The sequence below is a fragment of the Podarcis cretensis genome (genome assembly GCF_951804945.1).
Source record: "Podarcis cretensis genome assembly, chromosome: Z".
In the NCBI taxonomy this organism is placed as follows: Eukaryota; Metazoa; Chordata; class Lepidosauria; order Squamata; family Lacertidae; genus Podarcis; species Podarcis cretensis.
The window spans coordinates 8,984,813-9,009,129 of NC_137184.1; positions in this window are offsets into that span (position 1 = coordinate 8,984,813).

Genomic DNA, 24,317 nt, shown 5'->3' on the forward strand with positions numbered 1-24,317 from the left:
ACCTTCTGTTGGCCTTCCTGACTGCACACCCAACATTCCCGATAGGCACAGCCACCCTCCCTACCTCGTCTTGCCTAGGCAAGCTCTGGAGCTAGTTCAGTGGCCCACCTGAGACTCTCAGCTTAAAAGTCTACAGGCAACGTTTGTCCTGCACGGAGGAGACCCGCTTTAATTAATTGACATAAGTTAGTCATACTCAGTGGATCTATTCTGAGTATGACTAGTGTTGGAGACAACACAATAACAGCCAGATATTGTTGGACTCCAACTCCCATCATCCCTGACCACTGCCCATGATGACAATTGGAAGGCACTGAGTGGGCTACCTTTGGGCCAAGGGGTTGCCTGACATGCAACAAGAGACCCACACATGCAAACAGAACAATGCCCTTCTGTTTCAAGCTGCTGGAATAAATTTCCTTTCCTCCCGCTTGGACCACCTTCAGAATTGTGCATAGGGCAAAGAGATATGATACATCCCAAGTTAGTTAGTTAGTTAGTTAGTTAGTTATTTTAGAATTCTTGAATGATGAGTTTTTAAATTAATAGCAACTATATAACTGCAAGTGTATTTGCAGGATTCAGGCGAGATTCCCTTCACAAAGCTGCAATTCCCAAGAAACTCAGAAAATTATACCTGTGTGAGAGAGGGCAACAGGGGTCTCCTGGCAACTTCCAGCATCTTTGACAAACTACACTTCCCAGGGTTCTGTGGGGGAAGCAATGACTGCTTACAGTGCTATCATAGTGCAGATTTCAATCCCAAGATTTCAATCCTATACATCTGAGAGTGAGCCCCATTGAACTCTGTGGAATTTACTTTTAAGTAGATATGTATAGGACTGTGCTTTCATGTCGCAATCCTTTGTGCACTCGAGTGAGAGTACAGTATGTCCCATTTAACTTGGTGAGGCTTCTGAGTATTCACGGATCAGCTTGCACTGTGGATTGTATATGATTCATTGATTTATGGCTGCAATCCTCACTTACCTGTGAGCAGGCCCCACTGAATACGACAGGACTTCCTTCTGAGTTGACATGCATAGACTTGCAGCTTGAGGTTTTGATAATCAGGTGCCAGCCTTAATAAAATGGGAGTTCAAACAGATTACAAATTAAAATATATTAGTTTTCCCAAACTGATAAATCCAGTAGGAAAGGGAAATTAGAAGAGGCACATTCACAGAAAGCAGTGATATGTGCATGACTCTGCAGTTTTTTGAAAAATAACTTTTTTAAGCTTATGGTGATATTCCTTATGGCACTACTGAAACATACTGATTGCACTCCCTCATTTTTAGATCTATGTTTGTAGAATGCTCACATCAAGAATTGGCTGTGCCCTTTTGTTTCACAGATTGTTGCTACTGGTTCAAGTCCAATGCCAGGTATGGGAAGCATAGGAGCCAACTCCTAGGGGCCATGGGGCTTTGGTCCCCATAATAAAATATTTGAGTGGGCCAGGCCTCCACAAAGTTGATAGGTATTCCCATTCAGATTGTGCGTGTGCACTGTGTCATGAGATGGATTGTGTCAGGCAGGGCTTACCTGGGCCCCCACAATATTTTATTCAAGTTGGCACCCCTCATGGGAAGCCTCGGGTTGAGGACCAAATGTGGCCCTCCAAGTCTCCTCCTCTGGCCCTTAGGTCTCTCCCTTCCAAAACACCCCCCCCTTCCCAGGCCTCATCTGACCTGTTGTGCTTCACATTCTCCTTGAGTGTTCTTGCCTGACTGGAGTGTGTTCTTGCTTGCTTCTTGCTTGCCTGGATGGAGGGCAGATAGCTTACTGTATGAAAACAGTATGAAAACTGTATGAAAATTTGCCTTCATTGCTCAACCTACTTTTGCCTCTGCCCCCACCCACCAGTGATGTGTGGCCCTTGGAATGTTGTCTAGAAGAGAATATGGCCCTCGGGGTAAAAGGGGTTCCCAGAACTGCCATAGGCAAAGGCAAAAGTCAGAACAATTGAATTGAATTTTATCCTTCCAAAAGGGATATTTTCATCTAATTCTTCGATACTAGGTAATTATGTTTTTGGCTTTCTCCCCCCACCCCCCACCCCGATTTTAATGATTTCAATTTATCTGTGTTTGAAGATTTGTTTGTTCTCAATCCATTGTGTTTGCTGCTGGTTCATGTTTTTGTGATTAGTCATTAACCTTTGAGCAAGGAGTATAGCTTTTCAGCATAGACTATTGTCTTTCATGTACATCTATATTTTTTATTATTTTCCTCCTGTGAGAAGGCTGATTGCTAGCAGGCTAAATACATTCATTAAGCCAGCATCTAACCCTGGGGCAGCCATTTGTCACCTAACAAGCTGATTCACAGTGTGCTTCAGTAGCTCAGAATGATCTGGCTCAAACTCTGGAGCCCAAAATGCCACATAACAGCAGCTAGAACAAAATAGAAAGTAAGGTGTTGATCTATTGTTCCTTAATTCCCAAATTACCCCACCTAGCTACAAAACTAAAGATTAAGCCACTCATTAATTTATAGCAAGAGTGAGGAAGCTCACCCAAACGTGGCCCTCCAGGCCCCCTTTACCTGGCACTCAGGTTTCTCCCTAGACCACACCCTTCTTCAGCCATACTTCACAGATTTTTGCCTGGCTTCACAAGTGTTTTTGCCTGGCTGGAATACACCTTTGAACACTGATGACAACTCTTGCTTGCCTGCAGAAATGATAGAGAGGTGTGTGTAGAACTAGTCTATTCTACAAAGGCAAAATAAGTATTCATTGTCCCATATACTTTCGCCCCTGGCCATGCCCCCCACTGTATGTGGCCCCCTAGAAGGTTGCTCAGAAGTGAATGTGGCCCTTGAAATGAAAAAGCTTCCCCACTCTTGATTCATTAAGGCCAGTATAATGAACTCTTGGTGCCCTGCGGGAGGCAGTGGAGGGCAGAAGTGCCTGGCGTGCTCTGGTCCATGGGATCACGAAGAGTCGGACATGACTAAACGACTAAACAACAACATAATGAACTCAGTTGCTCATACTAATACTACACATCACCATCCCTATCCCTCAGGGCCAGCCCACCCATGAGACAAGGTGAGGTGGCCACCTTAAGCAGTAGAATCCACAGAGGTGGCAGATCCAGCCTCCAATGAATGCCAAATTGCCCACTACTGCTTCTGCTGCCATGGTGCCAGTGACAGCTGCAACACATTCCTTGAGGGCCAGATCTGCTGCCTCCTTGGCAGCCCCTGCTCCCAATATCACCTCTACAGTGACCTCTTGGTGGATAGGAGGCAATGCTGGTCTCCTCCCACCCCGTTCCCACACGTTTATCTTTATTTATTTATCCCCCCCCCCATGTTTCTGGTGTACGTCGTCACTCCCCTCTTCTTCACTGGTGAGGGGTGTTTGCACCATTTTGTGGTTTGACTCAGGTGCCAAACTGTCTTTGGCTAGCCCTGCCATCCCTTCTATTTCCAATGTTCAGGTTTTGAGTGCCAGTGATTTTGTAGAAATGGCACCACACATCTTTTTTGTAAACAGCTTCTTAATCAAGCAGTATAAAAATCTTATGCAATAAATAAATGGGTAAGCAACTGGGCAGCCCCCAAAACATAGAATCAGCAGATTTTGGGGGATACCAGTGTTCAGAGAACTACACAAAATAAATAGGGGGAAAGCCCTAAGCAGCGGGGGGACTATGTCTGCAATGTGCCTGGTTTCAACAAAGGAGCAGAGCATACAGAGGTCTCTGAATGCTTTGGGCTAGTGATAATTGGTTCCATTTCTATTCCACTCCTGTATCCAAGAAGTTCATGGAGTTCTTATTTTACTTAAGCTAGGCTGAGGAGAGCGACCTGCCTCCCGTCACCCAGGTTTCCCCATTCCAAATTCAGCAATGATTCAGGAGCTACTGTCATCTGGAACTCTAGATATACCACATTTTTGTACACCTTACTTTGCTGCCAAGCTAGACATTGTGGCTTACAATTAAAATCCAAACAAGGGTACAATGTTATTGGGGATATGTACATAGGTGAGTATGGAGGCTTTCTGGTGCCAGGCAGTTGGTGATGCAGTCCGGGTTCCAGTTCTTCCCTTCAGGAGTGGGAAACCTGTGTCCCTCCAGATGTTGTTGAACTCAAGCTCCCATCACAGCAGCATGCAACATGCCCAATGATTAGGGATTCTGGGAGTAGCCATCCAGCAACACCTGGAGGGCCACAGCCTCCTCACCCCTGCTCTAAGAAGGTGAACTCCCTATTGTATGGAAGAGGTGAAGGAATTTCTAGAAGATTAATTCCCTCTGGAGAGAGGGGGGATGCTTCTTAGAAGGGGGATGGGGAACCTGGTTCCTTCCAGATACTTTTGGACTCCAACTCCCATCGACCCCAGCCAGCATGGCCAAAACTCAGAAATGATGTGAGTTGTAGTCCAGGAACACCTGGAAGACTATAGGTTCCTCATCCCTATTGTACAGCATTGGCACTGCCAAAATAAAACTAAATGATCCCAAAGCCTGCTGGGTATCAGACTCAATGAACCAGGAAAGAGGGACATTCAATCAGTTGGCCATTTCCTCTCCCCAGGTCACACAATCCACTGATCCTGCTTCACGTCCTCCTCCCATGTTTCTGTTTGGCTGGAATGTTTCCTTGAACCATGAGAATGTCTCTTGCTTGCCTGGATGGAGATATGTACTTATATGGCAATGAGGGGGAATTATGACCCTCTAGATGTTGCTGGACTCCAACTGCCATCAGCCCCAGCCAGCAGGGCCAGTGGTGTGGGATGATGGGAGTTGCAGCATCTCAGGGTTCCCAACTCACAAGGGAGATCACCTCACCCTTTAGATGCCCAATTGATCACTATGCTCTGTGGGTGAGGCCTCCCGCAGATGTCATCTTATCAGGAGGTCAGTCCTGCACAAAATAGAAATTGGACGTTTAATGTTGTGGCATCCACTGTTTGGAATTCCCTTCCATTAAATATTAGACAAACACTCTATCTTTTGTGTTTTTGGCACTTACTGAAGACCTTCATTTCCAACAAGACTTTTAAGTTGAGATCTTTCACAGTCTGGATTTGTACTGGAAGTGTGTGTGTGTGTGTGTGTGTGTGTGTGTGTTAAAATAATATTTAAAGCAATTCCAGTACATATACATATACATACATATATATATATATAATCTGACACCATATTTATGCAAATGCTAATAACACACTGGAGGTGTAAGTTAGCAAAAGCAGATAAGACCCACATTATTTTGGTTCTGTCCCAAGATGAAGACATTTTGGAAGGAGCTGGAAAATGAGATTGAAATGATAACAGGTTACAGACTACCACTAGATCCCCTAATTATACCCTTTGGCTTTGAAAAAGACTTGGTGCTGCCAGTAGATATACAACTACATCTTTTAACAGCTGCTCATGTTAATGATAGCAGACTGGAATAACCTCAGTGATGGAGGAATAGATTGTGAAACTTTGGGATGTAGTATATATGCTTAAATTATTAAAGGGGGTTAGATATGATAGGAGAAAAAACCATTTGTTTATGGAGTAGTGGAGCAAGCCTTACATGTTTTTAAGTTTATTGGAAGATTTATTACAATATACGCAGCTATCCTTTTTGTTTCTGGATATCTAAGAACATCAGAAGCGGAGGAGGGGGGAGGAGAAGGAGGAGAAGAGGAGGAGGAGGAGGAGGAGTTTGGATTTGATATCCTGCTTTATCATTACTCGAAGGAGCCTCAAAGCAGCTAACATTCTCCTTTCCCTTCCTCCCCCACAACAAACACTCTGTGAGGTGAGTAGGGCTGAGAGACTTCAAAGAAGTGTGACTAGCCCAAGGTCACCCAGCAGCTGCATGGGGAGGAGCGGGGAAGCGAACCCGGTTCACCAGATTACGAGTCTACCGCTCTTAACCATTACACCACGCTGGCTCTCAGAGCCTTTGTGAATCAGGCCAACGGCTCATCCACTCCAGCACCCTATTCTCACAGTGGTCACCCAGATGTCCCAGTGTGAGGCCTGGAAGCAGGACCTGAGCACAAAAGCCCTCTCCCCATCTGTGATGTCCAGCAACTGGTATTCATAAGCATTACTGTCTCAGAGGGCCTTGGAGACAGAGCATAGCCATAGAGGCCAGGAGCTTTTGACATGCATTTGTCATGCGTTTGTCGAATCTCTTAAGCTATTCACATGCATGATGCCTTAATAAAGATTGGAATAATAATAACAGCAATACTTTTCTTCTTTTGTAACTTGTTGTTTTCTGCCCTGAGCTCCTTTGGGAGGAATGACAGGACATAAATTTAATAGCTAAACAAACAAACAAACAAACAAACAAACAAACAAACAAACAAACATGATTTCCTATTCTATAAGCAGGTGGTCAAAAAGTCCCTCCCTCTTCTCCTTTCCTGCCTCTGAAGTGCCTGTCTCCACAAGTCCAGAATCTAAATACAAACCCAGGAGTTAAAGTTTCGGAGGCAGAGCCGTAGCAGCGCATTTCACAGCCCTCAGCCCCCTCACCTTGCAGCTGCCGCGACAATTTCATTGTCCTCTAGTGCCCTCTATGTCAGCGCGAAGAGCATCAACATGTTCTTCCCCTTTTCCCTCCATTCAGACGCTGGCTCAGCTCACAAAGCAGGCAGCTGCTTGTTCTTCCCCCTCCTTCCCCCTACTCCGGAAGAGCAGCCATGGAGCAGAAAGGAGATGAGGGCTTTCAATGGCTTAATGAGGAGCAGACGAGACCCAGTCACAAGCGAGTCTCATGCGGGAGGCACAGTTCTGGGCTGGCTGGGGAAAGAAAAGCAAAAATCAATGGATCTTGTTCTCTCACAATTGAAGCGATGTGCAAAACAAGTGTCATTTATCTCATACCTGTATTAACCAGTTGCATATTTAAGGCCATATGACTTATAAGCAAAGAATTATAGAGTTGGACGGGATGCCCAAAAGTCATTTAGTCCAACCCCCTACAATGCAGGAGTCACAGCTAAAGAATCCCTTGCAGATGGCTATCTAACCTCTGTTTGAAAATGTCCTATGAAGGAAAGTCATCCATCTTCGGTGGTGGTCCATGCCACTGTTGAACAGCTCTTATTGTAAAAAGGTCTTTACTAATGGAGACTATGGAACATGTAATGCTCTTCTGTACCAACTGGACAGATGAAAGATCTCGGTTTCTAATTCCTCTCATGAACAAGCTTCATCTCCCAATCCAGCCCTGGATAGTGTCCCTTCTTCTGCAGGATTCTGACTGTTGGATTACCGAGATGACAGCTAACTTCCTGCTTAGTGTGATGAAGAGGAAAGCGGCACCAACTTCTTCTTTAACACCACAGCCATAGTCGATATGCCGCACAATCGAACCTGTTTTTGCATTCTCTGTCACTCAATGTTTTAAATCCCCTGTCACTTTTGTTATCCTCGTATTCGCCTTGGACGATATCTACCTTTACCTCCCCCCCCCTATTTTATGCTGTTATTTCTATGTATATTATGCTATGGCCACACGGCTAATGCAATAATAAAGTTGTTGTTGTCTTTACTAATGTTAAGTCAGAATCTCCTTTCTTATAATTTGAATCTATTAGTTCAAGTCCAACCCTCTGGAGCAGCAGAAAACAAGCTTGATCAAAGTTCTTGGGAGGCATTTTTTAAGAATATCAGAAGAGCCTTTGGATGAGGCCAAGACCCCTCTAGTCCAGCATTCTGTTCTCACAGTGACCAACCAGATGCCTCAATGGGAAACTGACAAGCAGGACTTGAATGCAAAAACACACTTCCCACTTGCAGTTCCCAGCAGCTGGTATTCAGAGGAATACTGTCTCTGACAGAGGCAGAACATCACCACTATGATTAGTAATTATTATTAGCCTCATCTTCCATGAATTTATCTAATGTTCTTTTTAAACCATCTCAGTGGGTGTCCATTACTCCTCTTGCAGAGACATCATTATACTTTGAAAAAAAAGTGCTTCCTTTTGCCTGTCCTGGATTTCCCAGCATTCAACTTCAATGAATGGCCCTGAGTTCTAGTATTATGAGAGAAGGACAAAACTTATTACCAAATAGTTAAAGGTAAAGGGACCCCTGACCATTAGGTCCAGTCATGGCTGACTCTGGGGTTGCGGCGCTCATCTCGTTTTATTGGCTGAGGGAGCTGGAACACAGCTTCCGGGTCATGTGGCCAGCATGACTAAGCCGCTTCTGGCAAACCAGAGCAGCGCACGGAAACACCATTTACCTTCCCGCCAGAGCTGTACCTATTTATCTACTTGCACTTGACGTGCTTTCAAACTGCTAGGTTGGCAGGAGCAGAGACCCAGCAACGGGAGCTCACCCCATCACGGGGATTTGAACTGCTGACCTTCTGATCGGCAAGTCCTAGGTTCTGTGGTTTGACCCACAGTGCCACCTGCGTCCCCCAAATACTGTTAAAGTGCAGGTAAAGGACAACCAAGAGAAATACCTGGAGTACTATAGTTCTTCCTAGTACAGAACTTTTTTCTTTGCATCTTCGTTGACAGCTTAGGATGCCCCTCTTTAACCTGTGGGAGGTGTTGATGCTTGCAACCAGGAGAAGGGAACTGATAGTCTAGACCAGGAGTGTCCAACATCCAAGAGACTGCGATCTACTCCCACTATAAATAAACTAGCAGTGATCTACCCTTTGGATTGACCAGGGTTGTTGAGCTTTATTGGGGAGAGCCAAAGTTGTTGAGCTTTTTGGGGGGAGGATGACCAAAATTGTTGAGTCCAGCAGGTCATCCTTGTCATCCTCGTCCCCCGCAGCCAAGAGATTGCATAAATTAAGACTGACTCATTACTATTGCATTGAAACAGATAAGAGATCTTGAGGGACATTGTAAATGGGTGTAGGCTACCTAGAAGGGAATGTGGCCTTTGGCCTGAAGAGGGGGCCCCTACCCAAGGCTGATCCTTATAAGAACTACTAAAGCCCTCTTCAGGCATTCACCTCCACTTTGCCTTCTGGCCCGACTTGTGGCTCCCAAAAGGTTGCTTAGAAGGGAATGTGTCCATCCATCAGTGGGGGTGGAAATATCCACCGAGGCTATCTAAAATAATAATAAATTATCTGCACCCTCATTGTTCTGCCCGGACACTGAGGTCCAGCACCAAGGGCCTTCTGGCGGTTCCCTCATTGTGAGAAGCAAAGCTACAGGGAACCAGGCAGAGGACCTTCTCGGTAGTGGCACCTGCCCTGTGGAACGCCCTCCCACCAGATGTCAAAGAGAACAACTACCTGACATTTAGAAGACATCTGAAGGCAGCCCTGTTCAGGGAAGTTTTTAATGTGTGGCATTTTAAGGTATTTTATATCTTTGTTGGAAGCCACCCATCTTTGGGGAAACCCAACCAGATGGACCGGGTACAAATAAATTATTATTATTATTATTATTATTATTATTATTAATTATTGCATGGCTTCCGCCTTTGTATATTTACCTGAAAGTTAATCCCACTGAATTGCCATGTAAACAGACACACACCCCTCTTTCCCTTCTGGGCAATTTTCTGGGGCCACATGCCAATGGTAGGTGAGACCAGAGAAAAAAGTGGGAGGAGCAACAAATGTAAACACTACTTTTGTGCAGCAGACTCATTTCTCCTACATACTCTCTCACACACACCCCTCTCATCCCTCCATCTGGGCAAGCAAAAGGAGGGTTTGAACCAGGACTGGTAGGGAGTGTGGGCTGGGAAGAGTTGGTGTGGCTGAGAATATGGCATAACCTGAGGAGAGTTCTGAGGGCCAGACAGAGAGGCCTGGAGGGATACATTCAGCTCTCAGGCCTGAGTTCCCCCAACTCGGCTGCAAAGCTTCCTGTGACATCAGGATTTATTTTCCCTTGCCAGCAACCACATCTGTGCCAGGGTATAAAATGTCCCTAAATTGAATTCCTTCCACTTAAGCAGCACCAATGCCCCATTGAAACCTAAGCAGCTCATCCCAGCTGGCAAAGGTGCTTACGGATGGAGTAGCCTTTAATGAGGCTACCTGCTGCCACCCCCATTCTTCTTCTGGGAAAATCGCTGCAAGCAAAACCCGCCTGTCTGTGCGATAAGACAATTTTGCTTCTGGGGGCTGAATTCATGGTCCAGTGGCAGACAATGAGATCACACAGACGGCAGAAGCCACAATTCATCTGGGAGGAGAGTTGCAGAAAATGAGGAACTTCCCCTGGGCACCAAATCCATTTCAGCTGATGTTTATTGCTTCACATGCTCCCAAGCCAGAGAGAGAGAGAGAGAGAAGTGGGGAGCTGATGTTTAATCAAACAAGAGGCCTTCCCTTCCCTAAGCTTCCCCACTTGTGATTATCAGTGTCTAGAACAAAAATACAGACAGCTCTTTTAACCCCCTGCCAGTCCATCTAATGACTTATTCCCCTAAACAAGGCCAGCCCAAGCATTAGGCAATCTGAACTGCATGGCTCAGACTGGATCATTTGTTCCACACAGCTGTCCTCAATCAACCACACCACCAATCACTCATCCAATGTCATATGCCCAAAAGTGGGCAAATGGCCCTTTGAAAGCATGTGTAACCTTCTAGGTTAGATTACTGCAATGTGTTATACATGGAGCTACCTTTGAAGATGGTTTGGAAACTTCAGCTAGTGCAAAATTCAGCCATTAGGATGCTCAAAGGGGCAATATGATTTTTTATTATTATTATTATTATTTGTCAGGGACTCAGCGGGAGCGCAGGGAGGAGAGGAGATGGAAAGCGAGGGGGAGCAATCCGAGGGCAGCGTAGGAGAATATGACAGCAGCCCGATAGATTCCATGAGCCTCTCCAGCGAATCGGAAGATTCACAGAAGGGGGCGCCGATGGGCAGGGCAAGGGGCGACACAAGGGGGACACCCCAGAAGCAAGGGGCCAGCGGGGACTCCCAGAGCAGCAGTTGCAAATCAGGACCAGCTTCCCCACCAGAGCGTAGTGGGGGGGAGGAGTCCCAGGTGTCAGAGCCCACACATGCACCACCAGCGAGAGAAGATGAGTCAGGGTGGACCACGCCTCCATCGGAGAGCGAGTTAACGGTTAAGAGGAAAGTTGCAGGCTGGGCGCGCGCGCCAAGTTCAAAGGTACAGGCGAGCGGCACAGAAGGTAGCCCGGATAGGGAACCAGGTCCTAAAGCCCGCCGGAAGGAGGGGCAAGAATCGTCAGGGTCAGCGTCAGAGGAATCCAGGAAGAATGAGACCCTAGCGGGCAGGAGGGCCCAGAGGAGAAAGGAATTTAGGAAGAGGTGGAGCAAAGCGAGAGTCTTAAACTGGTGTGGAGGGGGAGGAGACTCAGACAGGACTTCGCCGGTCTAAGGTCGGGACGTAGAGCTGCACGCTGCGGCTTTGAAATGGAGACTGAATCTCAATAAAGACTTTTGTACATAACTACAGCCTAGCGTTGGTCCTCTGTGAGCTGGGACCTGGAGGCAGCTCTGACAGTAAGTCCTGTCTCAAATTTCAAAGAACCTCGCAACGTGAGAGGACGCAGCGAGGGGCGAAGATTGGTGCTTCGCGAGCTCACAAAAGCAGCATAAGATGACTACAGAAGAACGACTGGCAGCTTTGCAAGAAGCCGTGGTACAACTTAACGCAGAAATACGAGCGGCAAGGAGGAGAGAAGAGGAATCAGATGCTGTCTGCAAGGATCTGCAAAACAGGTTGGAAATGTTGACTAAACAGGGGCCACCGGCAGCCAAATCAGAAGGGATCGGGCTCGGGAAGAGAGGGGGGAGCCTGGTGTCGCATTTCGATGGGAGTCTGCAGCAATATCCTAACTTCAGAGCAGACGTAGTTTTTGCGCTAAAGTTGCTGGAGAAGGACTTTAGAGATGAGCAGGAGAAAGTAGGCTTCATACTAACGCATCTCCATGGAGAAGCTAAAGCGTGGTTGCGCAATCTGTGGAGAGATAATGATCCAGCCCTCCAAAACGCAAAAGCCTTCATTAAGGCGATGGATGATTGTTTTTTATCGGAAATAGATGTAGATGTCGCTAGAAAAGAGATTCACGGTCTGAAACAAGGCAGAGCCACTGTAAGGCAATATCATTCCCGCTTTTTTGCATTGGTCAACGCGCTGGGATGGGAAAAGGACTCAGCGTCCGTCAGGGACCTGTTCTGGGAGGGGCTCAACGGGGCTGTGAAAGACGAAATCGCAAGGGGGGAGAGGCCACGGAGCACTCAAGAAGTGGTCCAGAAGGCGTTGACGATTGGTGTGCGGCTGGAAGAACGTCCCTGGAGCAAAGATGAAGGGCGTTGGGGACGCACGCCAGCAAGGGCACCTCCTTTCTTCCCCAGAGACTCAGCGCGCGCTCAATCCACGCCTCCACTGGGAGGGGGAGAGGAGCCGATGGAGATAGGTGGTGCCAAGGCTCAGTCAGCGACCAGAGCCCTCACACCAGGAGCAGCCAAGGTGAAGCCTCCTAGAGGGAACAGGAAGTGTTACATCTGCGAAAGTGCTCAGCATATGGCAAAAGAGTGCCCCCAGAGGCTCCACAAGCACAATGCAGCCTCAGCAAAAGTAACAGAAGCAGCTCAGCAGAGGGAACCGCAGCAGGGAAACGACGAAGTCTGGCTGGAAGCAGAGCCGCTGGGGCCCAGCCAGACGAATCAGTGAAGCAGTCCCCAGGAATCTTACAGCCCACAGACCCCCTCCCGCCCAAACCAGTGGTGCAGCTCACCGCAACACTCCAGCTTCCCAATGGGCTCACCATGGAAGTGCCTATTACCATTGACTCTGGTAGCAATGCAGACTTTATGGGGGTGGATTTCATCAAGCAACATAGCATAGCACTCCTGCCTGCCACGATGCCCCTGAAAGTAGTGACAGTCGATGGAAGAGAATTGCTGGGGGGACAGGTGGTACAGCAAACGCCGCCAATGGTGATGCGCATTGGAAATCACCGCGAAGTCATCAGCTTCAACGTCACCCAACTGTCAGACACGCCCATAGTGTTGGGCATGAGCTGGTTGGACAGGCACAGCCCGGCATTGGCATGGTACCAGCGTAAATTGACCTTCTGCTCCTCCTACTGCGCAGAACATTGCATCATGACTAACCAGGAGGACGAGGGGCAAGAGGATGACCCACAGCTACAACTGGGCATGCTGCAAGCTGTACCCGACAAGTACAAGGCGTTTTTGGAGGTCTTCTGCGAGAAGGAAGCGGACAAGCTGCCTCCCCACAGACCCTACGACTGCAAGATTGACCTCCTGCCGGGGGCAACGCTGCCGACCGGAAAACTGTACTCCATGTCTGAAGACGAACTGCAAGAGCTCCGGGAGTTCATAGATCACAATTTGAAGCGGGGATTCATCCGAGAATCCAAAGCAGTGGGGGGCAGTCCTGTGTTCTTTGTGAAGAAAAAAGACACGCCCCAGAAGAGGCTTGTAGTTGATTTCAGAATTTTAAATTCGAAAACCAAGCCCACGGCTTTCCCGATGCCCAAGATCGACGACTTGCTCGCGACGGTGAGGAAGGGACGCATCTTCACCAAGTTGGATCTACGAGGGGCGTACAATCTTATACGCATGCGGGAGGGCGACGAGTGGAAGACGGCCATGTTCACGCCCTTGGGCACCTATGAGTATAGGGTTATGCCTTTCGGTTTACAAAATGGCTCCCACTGCTTCCAAGCCTTCATGCATCACGTGTTAGCGGGGCTCCTATACAAGAAGTGTGTCTGCTTCCTGGACGACATTCTGATCTTCTCGGAATCGCAGGAGGTTCACGAGAGAGATGTCAAGGAAGTCCTGCAAAGACTACGGGAGCACAGGCTTTACGCCAAGCTGGAGAAATGCCAGTTCGACATGACGGAGGTGGATTTCCTGGGCTACAAGCTGTCCGACAAGGGAATCGCCATGGACAGCGCCAAGGTACGATCAGTACTGGACTGGAAGAGCCCGCGCAATCGGAAGGAGGTCCAGAGGTTTGTCGGCTTTGCTAACTTTTATCGCAAGTTCATCAAGGGTTTCGCTATGCAGACGGCGGCCATCACGGACACCCTCAGCTCCAAGAAGAAGAAGTTCATCTGGACGGACCAGGCGGAGCAGTCCTTTCAGAAACTCAAGCGTCTTTTCGCTTCCGAGGAACAACTGCTGCATGTGAACCCCAGCAAGCCCATGAGGGTGGAGACGGATGCCTCCGACAGAGCCGTGGGGGCAGTACTGTTGCAGCGAGACCCGCAAGGGGATTGGAGGCCGTGTGCTTTCTACTCCAGGAAGCTCAGCAAGTCGGAGCAGAACTACACCATCTGGGACAGAGAGTTGCTGGCCATTCATGCAGCATTCAAGGCGTGGCGGCACTTCCTCATCGGAGCCAAACACACGGTGCAAGTTCGCACGGACCATAAGAACCTGGAGTACTGGCGCACGGCGCGGTTCCTGAACCAGAGACACATCCGCTGGGCGGAGTTCTTTGCGGATTTCGACTTCAGGATAGAATATATCCCCGGAGACAACAACGTCATGGCTGATGCGCTATCCAGGAAGCCGCAGTATCTGGAGGAAGCAGCACTGGTAGCGGCTAAACACATTTTTGCACCCAAGGCGTGGGCATGCGCTTCTGCCACAATAGACCTGGAAGCGATACGGCGCGAGCTGCGAACAGATTCCTTCGCGCGCTCCAAGATGGAGGAGGTGCGCAGCGGCACGGCAAAGGACGACGAGTTCCAGATACGCGACGGACTGCTCCTCCGCAAGGGGGCCATCTACGTACCGGGAGATGAACTCCGCGCGACAGTACTGCAACAGCTACACGACGCACCCAGCGCCGGACATTTCGGCAAGGAAAAGACGGTGGAATTAGTAGCCAGAGACTTTTGGTGGCCCAAGATGCGGGGAGAAGTCGCGGATTACGTCACAAGGTGCGACACCTGCCAAAGGGCCAAGCCAGTCCACAGACCGCCGGCGGGACTGTTAGAACCGCTACCGACCCCGTCTGAACCGTGGGAGAGGGTAGCCTTGGACTTTGTCACTGACCTGCCCAGCTCGAGGGGCAAAACAGCAGTACTCGTGGTAGTCGACATGTTCACCAAGATGGCGCACTTCATTCCTTGCGCGAAGGTGGCCACAGCGGAACAGACGGCCAAGCTGTTCATAGACCACGTGTTCAAGGTACACGGCCTGCCACGGTCTATCCTGTCTGACAGGGGGCGCCAGTTCATCTCGAGTTTCTGGCGGAAGCTGATGGGGATCCTGAACGTCAAGGTCAACCTAGCGTCGGCAAGACACCCGCAGACCAACGGACAAGCGGAGAGGGTCAACGCCGTCATGCAGCAGTACCTGAGATGTTACGCCAACCAGCAGCCCTCGACCTGGGTAGACTATCTGCCCCTGGCCGAGTTTGCCTACAACAACACACAACACGTGTCCACGGGGGTGACACCGTTTTTTGCCAACCACGGGCGACATCCCAGGACCTTCCCGGGCTTAGAGAAAGAGGGGGAGGGGGAGCCACAGGGAGCAGAGGCATTGGCAGAGGAGTTACAGGAGGTCCATGAACAGCTCCGTAGACAGTTAGACCTAGCAAAACACGTATACAAGATGCAAGCAGACAAACACAGAAGAGTGGGGGAGGACATACGGGTAGGGGACTGGGTCTGGTTAGCGGCCCAGGCAGTGCCGGCCAGATCCTTAGCTAAGAAGAAGCTAGGACACAAGCAGTTGGGCCCTTACCTAGTCGAGGCACAGATCAACCCAGTGGCTTTCCGTTTGACACTACCGGAGGGTTCCAGAATGCACCCGGTCTTTCATAGATCGGTGCTAACGCCCTACAAGGCACCTCACAGGTTTCAGGAGCCAGGGACAGCTCCCAGTCCGCTTAGAGATGCACCCATGACAGGGGGGTCGCCGAGGGCGGGGCCACTCAACGAGGTGACGGAGATTTTGGACTCGAGATGGGGGGAAGAGGGAGTCGAATATCTCATCGCAAGGGAAGGTGCCCCGGCCAGCGCCAACAGCTGGGTGCCGTACTATGCGGTGGAGGAGCACTACCTCAAAGACGAGTTCCACGCACTCTTCCCACACAGGCCCATGCCGGAGGATTATTTTGACGAATATCTTTTCACCCCCACACTCTCAGCCAGTACGTTTCAGGGGTTCTCCTCGGTTGAGGAGACGGTTCCAGAGACTACCTCGCCGGAGGGGTCGGTCTCAGACTTGGGTGCGGAGCGCTCTTATTGGTGGGACACTCAACCCGAGGAGGAGTGGCGCAGGGGACTGCTCAGAGGGCCCTGGCACGCAGACTACCCAGAGGAAATGGGGGAACAAGGGGGCATGGACGGGTTGGGGGAGGATCCTGGTTTCGAGCACGCCGGCAACGAGATGGAAGCGGAGGAGAGCGACGTCGATGTACCCGTCACGGACTGGCAGCATGCCAGGGGGGAAGACCGGTATCCGGCATGCACCCCCACAGCATTGGAGCACCCGGAACCCACGCCAGAAGAGGGGGAGGGGGGAAGGGGGGGCTTCGAGGGGGGGATGGATGTCAGGGACTCAGCGGGAGCGCAGGGAGGAGAGGAGATGGAAAGCGAGGGGGAGCAATCCGAGGGCAGCGTAGGAGAATATGACAGCAGCCCGATAGATTCCATGAGCCTCTCCAGCGAATCGGAAGATTCACAGAAGGGGGCGCCGATGGGCAGGGCAAGGGGCGACACAAGGGGGACACCCCAGAAGCAAGGGGCCAGCGGGGACTCCCAGAGCAGCAGTTGCAAATCAGGACCAGCTTCCCCACCAGAGCGTAGTGGGGGGGAGGAGTCCCAGGTGTCAGAGCCCACACATGCACCACCAGCGAGAGAAGATGAGTCAGGGTGGACCACGCCTCCATCGGAGAGCGAGTTAACGGTTAAGAGGAAAGTTGCAGGCTGGGCGCGCGCGCCAAGTTCAAAGGTACAGGCGAGCGGCACAGAAGGTAGCCCGGATAGGGAACCAGGTCCTAAAGCCCGCCGGAAGGAGGGGCAAGAATCGTCAGGGTCAGCGTCAGAGGAATCCAGGAAGAATGAGACCCTAGCGGGCAGGAGGGCCCAGAGGAGAAAGGAATTTAGGAAGAGGTGGAGCAAAGCGAGAGTCTTAAACTGGTGTGGAGGGGGAGGAGACTCAGACAGGACTTCGCCGGTCTAAGGTCGGGACGTAGAGCTGCACGCTGCGGCTTTGAAATGGAGACTGAATCTCAATAAAGACTTTTGTACATAACTACAGCCTAGCGTTGGTCCTCTGTGAGCTGGGACCTGGAGGCAGCTCTGACATTATTATTATTATTATTATTATTATTTCTATGCTACCCTTCATCCAAAAATCAAAGGGTGGTTTACAATATAAAAACACAAAAATATACAAAAATAACAAACAATAATAATTTATATTGGAAGCATCAGCCTTTCTCTGTGTTGCTTGCTGTGGGAGGTATCATTCATGAAATCAGTGGTCTTGCCTGCTACTACCCAAGAGTGGCTGCTAGAGGAGCTGTGGCACAACTTACATTTGACAGCAGAGGTGTGGACAGTTTGTCCCTTTAAACTTTAAATACCTTGTGGGCACGAGTCCTTATGGAAATGGCTTGGGTTTTTCAGGGTTCTTTCAGGGTGTGAGAATGGGATATAGTGCTTTGAGGAGACATAGTAAAGGTAAAGGGACCCCTGACCATTAGGTCCAGTTGTGGCCGACTCTGGGGTTACGCACTCATCTCGCTTTACTGGCCGAGGGAGCCAGCGTTCAGCTTCCAGGTCATGTGGCCAGCATGACTAAGCTACTTCTGGCGAACCAGCGCAGCACACGGAAACACCGTTTACCTTCTTGCTGGAGTGGTACCTATTTATCTACTTGCACTTTGACGTGCTTTCCAACTGCTAGGTTGGCAGGAGCAGGGACCGAGCAACAGGAGCTCACCCCGTCACAGAGATTCGAACTGCCGACCTTCTGATCGACAAGTCCTAGGCTCTGTGATTTAACCCACAGCGCCACCTGCGTCATATTGATGCATTTATGTGCATGGATTTGTAATTGCAGGTGGAGGTTGGTACTTATGTCCTCACTCACATATCCCAACACTCTTGGAAGAAGAGGAAACGGAAATGGGAAAGGAAGATATGGACCTGGGTGTGAATTAATGACTATACAAGAAGTAAATATCTATGGAATACTCTTTTAATATATGACCACAGTGAAAAGACTCCTGTGGAAATAATGATCAAGGATTTGTTGTTTCTCAGTATTGGAGGTAAAGTTGTTATGTTGGGCTTGAGGGAGACTATTGTTAACATTTATTGATAATAGTAATTGGGGAGCCTCTTAGGCTTTTTGTGTGGAAGGAGAAAACGAATGAATTTGAGATCTCTAGATCTGATGACTGGAAAAATGCTGTCTAGCAGGAGTAACAGCTGGATACCACCCTGGAGTAAATGCTTTGAATATTTTGAATCATTTTTTTATATACAACTGACAGACAGAGAACTGGAAGTCCATATTGTTTATTTCTCTTTCATTCTTTCATTTCTTTTTATTTCTATATTTCTGTTGCTTTTCCTTCCCTTCTTTCCTTTGCTCTTGTTTCTGGGGTTTTCTTCTTTTTTACGTCCTCTATTCTGGATCAATGAAGGGATTGTACATAGATGAAGGTGATGGATGGTTGGTGAAGGTCCCTGTGTGAGGGGCAGGGAAGGGAAGATCTCCTGGGGTGGGAGGCTGGGAGAAGAGGGGGAAGCTCCCAGGTGAGAGGTGAGAGGCTCCACCCTCTTCGGTGTGAAACAAGGGTTAAGATCTACCTCTAATAGAAGGCTTTGTATTCTTCTTTCTCTTTTTTCTTTCTCCTCTTCTCTTTTTGTTTTTTGTTTAGATTAGTTTGTATTTTTTATTGTATTGTAAAGTAAAATAAAATCTTTTTTTTAAAAAAAAAAAAAGAAAATAAGACACAAAGGAAACTGTGGTGACTTTGTGATATATTGTTTATTTACAAATACAGTATATACAACCTGACCATAGAATGGAGGGGTTTCCAGCCGCAGCCTAGGATTCAAACAGAAAATCAAACATGCTCCAAAACATGCCTCTGACAATCTCTGCAGCTTGCTGACTTTAACCAACTGCAACCTTTTTCTTTCTAGCTTGCAGCATAGCAAAAACCCTACTTCAGCGGCTTTTGCCATTCTAACTAATTCTGAGTTGAGGGAAGGGTCGCTCCCATTTGCCTGCTGGCCAGAGCCAATCTCTTTGTCACCCTAGTGACTCACCTTTAGAGGGCCATTACCAGGCTGGCCTGGCTTTTCCAGAAATTGAATCTGTGCTGGATACAGGAATTAAAAGGGAGGCCAGGTCTTCAGCCTAACTAACCCATTCCCTGAGTGATTTCAACATGCTAAATCCAATACCTGGCACCCAAAAATTAGAAGTGGGTTCAAGGCACTCCACAAACTCATAACAATATGTATGCATGTATGTATGGGACGCGGGTGGCACTGTGGGTTAAACCACAGAGCCTAGGTCTTGCCAATCAGATGGTCAGCGGTTCGAATCCCCGCGACAAGGTGAGCTCCCGTCGCTCGATCCCAGCTCCTGCCAACCTAGCAGTTCCAAAGCACGTCAAAGTGCAAGTAGATAAATAGGTACCGCTCTGGCGGGAAGGTAAATGGCATTTCCGTGCGCTGCTCTGGTTCGCCAGAAGCGGCTTAGTCATGCTGGCCACATGACCCGGAAGCTGTACGCTGGCTCCCTCGGCCAGTAAAGTGAGATGAGCACCGCAACCCCAGAGTCAGCCACGACTGGACCTAATGGTCAGGGTCCCCTTTACCTTTATGTATGTATGTATGCATACATACGTGTTTAATTAGCCAACAGCCAGGGAGAAGAGCAATGTTTTCACCTGGTGCCTAAAGATGCAGAATCATAGAATTGTACAGATGGAAGGAAATCTGAGGGTCATCTAGTCCAACCCCCTGCAACGCAGGAATCTCAGCTAAAGCATCCCTGACAGATGGCAAACCAATCTCTGCTTAAAAACCTCCAGCGAAGGAGAGCCACTATGTTCTGAAGGCATCTTTTCCACTGTTTTTTAAAAAAATATTTTTTATTAAGAATTTAAACAAAACATGTAATCTTAAAACATATCATCCTTGATTTCCACCCCCCATTTTCCCCCTCCCCCATAAAATAATCCACCCTCCCCTCCCCCTTGACTTCCTTCAGCTCCAATCTCCAGTTTATCAACAAGTGTTATTCTCTGCATGTTACAAAACTGTATAGATCCTTAAGTTGTCTGACTGATTATTGTCCATAAGAAATTTGTGAGTGTCAGAGCTGCCTCTAGGTCCCAGCTCACAGAGGACCAACGCTAGGCTGTAGTTATGTACAAAAGTCTTTATTGAGGTTCAGTTTCCATTTTAAAGCCGCAGCGCGCAGCTCTACGTCTCAACCCTAGACCGGCGAAGTCCCGTCTGAGTCTCCGCCCCTTCCACACCAGTTTAAGACTCTCGCTTTGCTCCACCTCTTCCTAAGTTCCTTTCTCCTCTGGGCCCTCCTGCCTGCTAGGGTTTCATCCTTTCTGGACTCCTCTGACGCTGACCCTGATGATTCTTCCCCCTCCTTCCGGCGGGCTTTAGGACCTGGTTCCCTATCCGGGCTACCTTCTGTGCCGCTCGCCTGTACATTTGAACTTGGCGCGCGCGCCCAGCCTGCAACTTGCCTCTTGACCGTTCCCTCGCTCTCCGATGGAGGCGTGGCCACCCCTGACTCATCTTCTCTCGCTGGTGGTGAATATGTGGGCACTGATACCTGGGACTCCTCCCCCCCACTACGCTCTGGTGGGGAAGCTGGTCCTGATTTCCAACTGCTGCTCTGGGAGTCCCCGCTGGCCCCTTGTTTCTGGGGTGTCCCCCTTGGGTCCCCCCTTGCCCTGCCCATCGGCGCCCCCTTCTGTGAATCTTCCGATTCGCTGGAGAGGCTCATGGAATCTCTCGGGCTGCTGTCATCTTCTCCTACGCTGCCCTCGGATTGCTCCCCCTCGCTCTCCATCTCCTCCCCTCCCTGCGCTCCCGCTGAGTCCCTGACAGTGAGTGTTTATTCAAAACCTGCCAAAGAGTCTAGTTCACTTTGTTGTTTCTTTAAGTACTTTGTAAAAGGTTCCCATTCATCTTTAAAATCACAGTTATCATTGTCCCGTAGTTTGTGTGTCAACATCTTTTCCACTGTTGAACAGCTTTTACTGTCAAAAAGTTCATCCCGATGTTTCCTTTCTTATAATTTGAACCCAGTGATTTGGGTCATACCCTCAAGAGCAGAAGAAAACAAGCTGACCCCATCTTCCATGTGATGGCCCTTTAGATATCTGAAGAAGGCTATCATATCTCAGCCTTTGTCTCCTCTTATCCAGGCTAAACATACCCAACTCCTTCAACCATTCCTCGCAATGCTTGGTTTCCATACCTTTGATAATATTGGTTGCCCTTCACTGCCCGCATTCCAGCTTGTCATTATCCTCCTTAAACTGTGGTGCCCAGAATTGTGCACAGTATTCCATGTGTGCTCTGACCAAGGTAGTACAGAGCAGTACTATTACTTCCCTTGATTGGGACCCTATGTTTCTGCTGATGCAGTCTAGAATAGCATTAGCTTTTTTGCTGCTGCATTACACTGTTGATTCAGGTTAAGTTTGTGCTCTACTAAAACCCCTAGTAGGGACGCGCTGTGGGTTAAACCACAGAGCCTAGGACTTGCCGATCAGAAGGTCGGCAGTTCGAATCCCCGCGACGGGGTGAGTTCCCGTTGCTCGGTCCCTGCTCCTGCCAACCTAGCAGTTCCAAAGCACGTCAAAGTGCAAGTAGATAAATAGGTACCACTCCGGCGGGAAGGTAAACGGCGTTTCCATGCGCTGCTGTGGTTCGCCAAAAGCAGCTTTGTCCTGCTGGCCACATGACCCGGAAGCTGTACGCCGGCTCCCTCAGCCTATAGAGTGAGATGAGCGCAGCAACCCCAGAGTCGGCCACGACTGGACCTAATGGTCAGGGGTCCCTTTACCTTTTTAAAACCCCTAGATCCTTTTCGCTTGTATTACTGGCAAGCCAGGTGCCTCCCATCTCATATTTGTGCAGCTGCTTCTTTCTTCCCTATTGAAATTCATTTTGTTACTTTGGACCCAGTTCTCCAATCTGTTAAGGTCCTCTTGAATCCCGATTCTGCCTTCTGTGGCATTAGCTACCCTTCCCAGTTTGGTGTCATCTGCTAATTTGATGAACATCCCCTCAATTCCTTCATTCAAGTTATTTATAAAGATGTTGAACAAAACAAATGGGCCAAGGACAGAATTCTGTTGCACTCCAATTGCCACTTTCCCCGACCCCAGTCATCATGCAATATTGTACAACCATGTTATAATATAATCAGAATATCATATTATACAATTATATCAAACCATACAATCATACTATAATATATGATCATTCATAAACTCACAATGTAATACCATATAATCACAATCTTATATGTTATACAGTCATAACATAATATGATACCATGATACAATGATTCATATCATCATATCACCAAATCATAATATCATAGGATCACACAATCATACAATTAATATCACACAAGCACAGTCATACAATCATATAACATTATCAAAATACCATACCACACAATAATATATGATTCTGTGATAAGATATAATGATTATATGAAGTTATGGTTGTGTGATATTGTGATGTAATTGTGTAATTGTGGGGTGTTATATTTTATGATTGCATGATATTATGATTTTATATTGTGATATGATTGTACAGTATTGTGATATTACTAATGAAGTTGCCAATGGTTCCTCGTCATCCTGGAAAAAAGTGACAAGTGGAGTGCTACAGAATTCAGAATAGGAGGGGTAGCCAATGCCATGATTGCATTGTATTGCATGATTGTATTGTATGATTGTATGATATAATTGTATTTCAGGATTGCATTATTGCATGTGGTCAGGATTGTACAATATTATAACATCATGACCATACGATATGACAGCACAATTTCACATATCATGATAATAATAATAATAATAATTATTATTATTATTATTATTATTATTATTATTATTATTATTATTATTTATACCCCACCCATCTGGCTGGGCCTCCCCAAAAGCTTTTGGCTGCTTCCAAAAGAATATTAAAATACTGTGATACATCGAACATTAAAAGCCTCCCTAAACAGGGCTGCCTTCAGATGTCTTCTAAAAGTCTGGTAGTTGTTGTTCTCTTTGACATCTGGTGGGAGGGCGTTCCACAGGGAGGGTGCCACTACCGAGAAGGCCCTCTGCCTGGTTCCCTGTAACTTGGCTTCTCACAGTGAGGGAACCGCCAGAAGGCCCTCGGTGCTGGACCTCAGTGTCCGGGTAGAACGATGGGGGTGGAGACGCTCCTTCAGGTATACTGGACCGAGGCCGTTTAGGGCCTTAAAGGTCAGCACCAACACTTTGAATTGTGCTCGGAAACGTACTGGGAGCCAATGTAGGTCTTTCAAGACCGGTGTTATATGGTCTCGGCGGCCGCTCCCAGTCACCAGTCTGGCTGCTGCGTTCTGGATTAGTTGTAGTTTCCGGGTCACCTTCAAAAGTAGCCCCACGTAGAGCGCATTGCAGTAGTCCAAGAGGGAGATAACCAGAGCATGCACCACTCTGGCGAGGCAGTCCGCAGGCAGATAGGGTCTCAGCCTGCGTACCAGATGGAGCTGGTACACAGCTGCCCTGAACACGGATTTAACCTGTGCCTCCATGGACAGCTGTGAGTCCAAAATGACTCCCAGGCTGCGCACCTGGTCCTTCAGGGGCACACTTACCCCATTCAGGACCAGGGAATCCTCCACACCTGCCCGCCTCCTGTCCCCCAGAAACAGTACTTCTGTCTTGTCAGGATTCAATCTCAATCTGTTAGCCGCTATCCATCCTCCAACCGCCTCCAGACACTCACACAGGACCGTCACCACCTTCACTGGTTCTGATTTGAAAGAGAGGTAGAGCTGGGTATCATCTGCATACTGATGAACACCCAGCCCAAACCCCCTGATGATCTCTCCCAGCGGCTGCATGTAGATGTTGAAAAGCATGGGGGAGAGGACAGAACCCTGAGGCGCCCCACAAGTGAGAGCCCAGGGGTCTGAACACTCATCCCCCACCACCACTTTCTGAACACGGCCCAGGAGGAAGGAGCGGAACCACTGTATGACATTGCCCCCAGCTCCCAGCCCCTCAAGACGGTCCAGAAGGATGCTATGGTCGATGGTATCAAACGCCACTGAGAGATCCAGCAGAACTAGGAAACAGCTCTCACCTTTGTCCCTAGCCC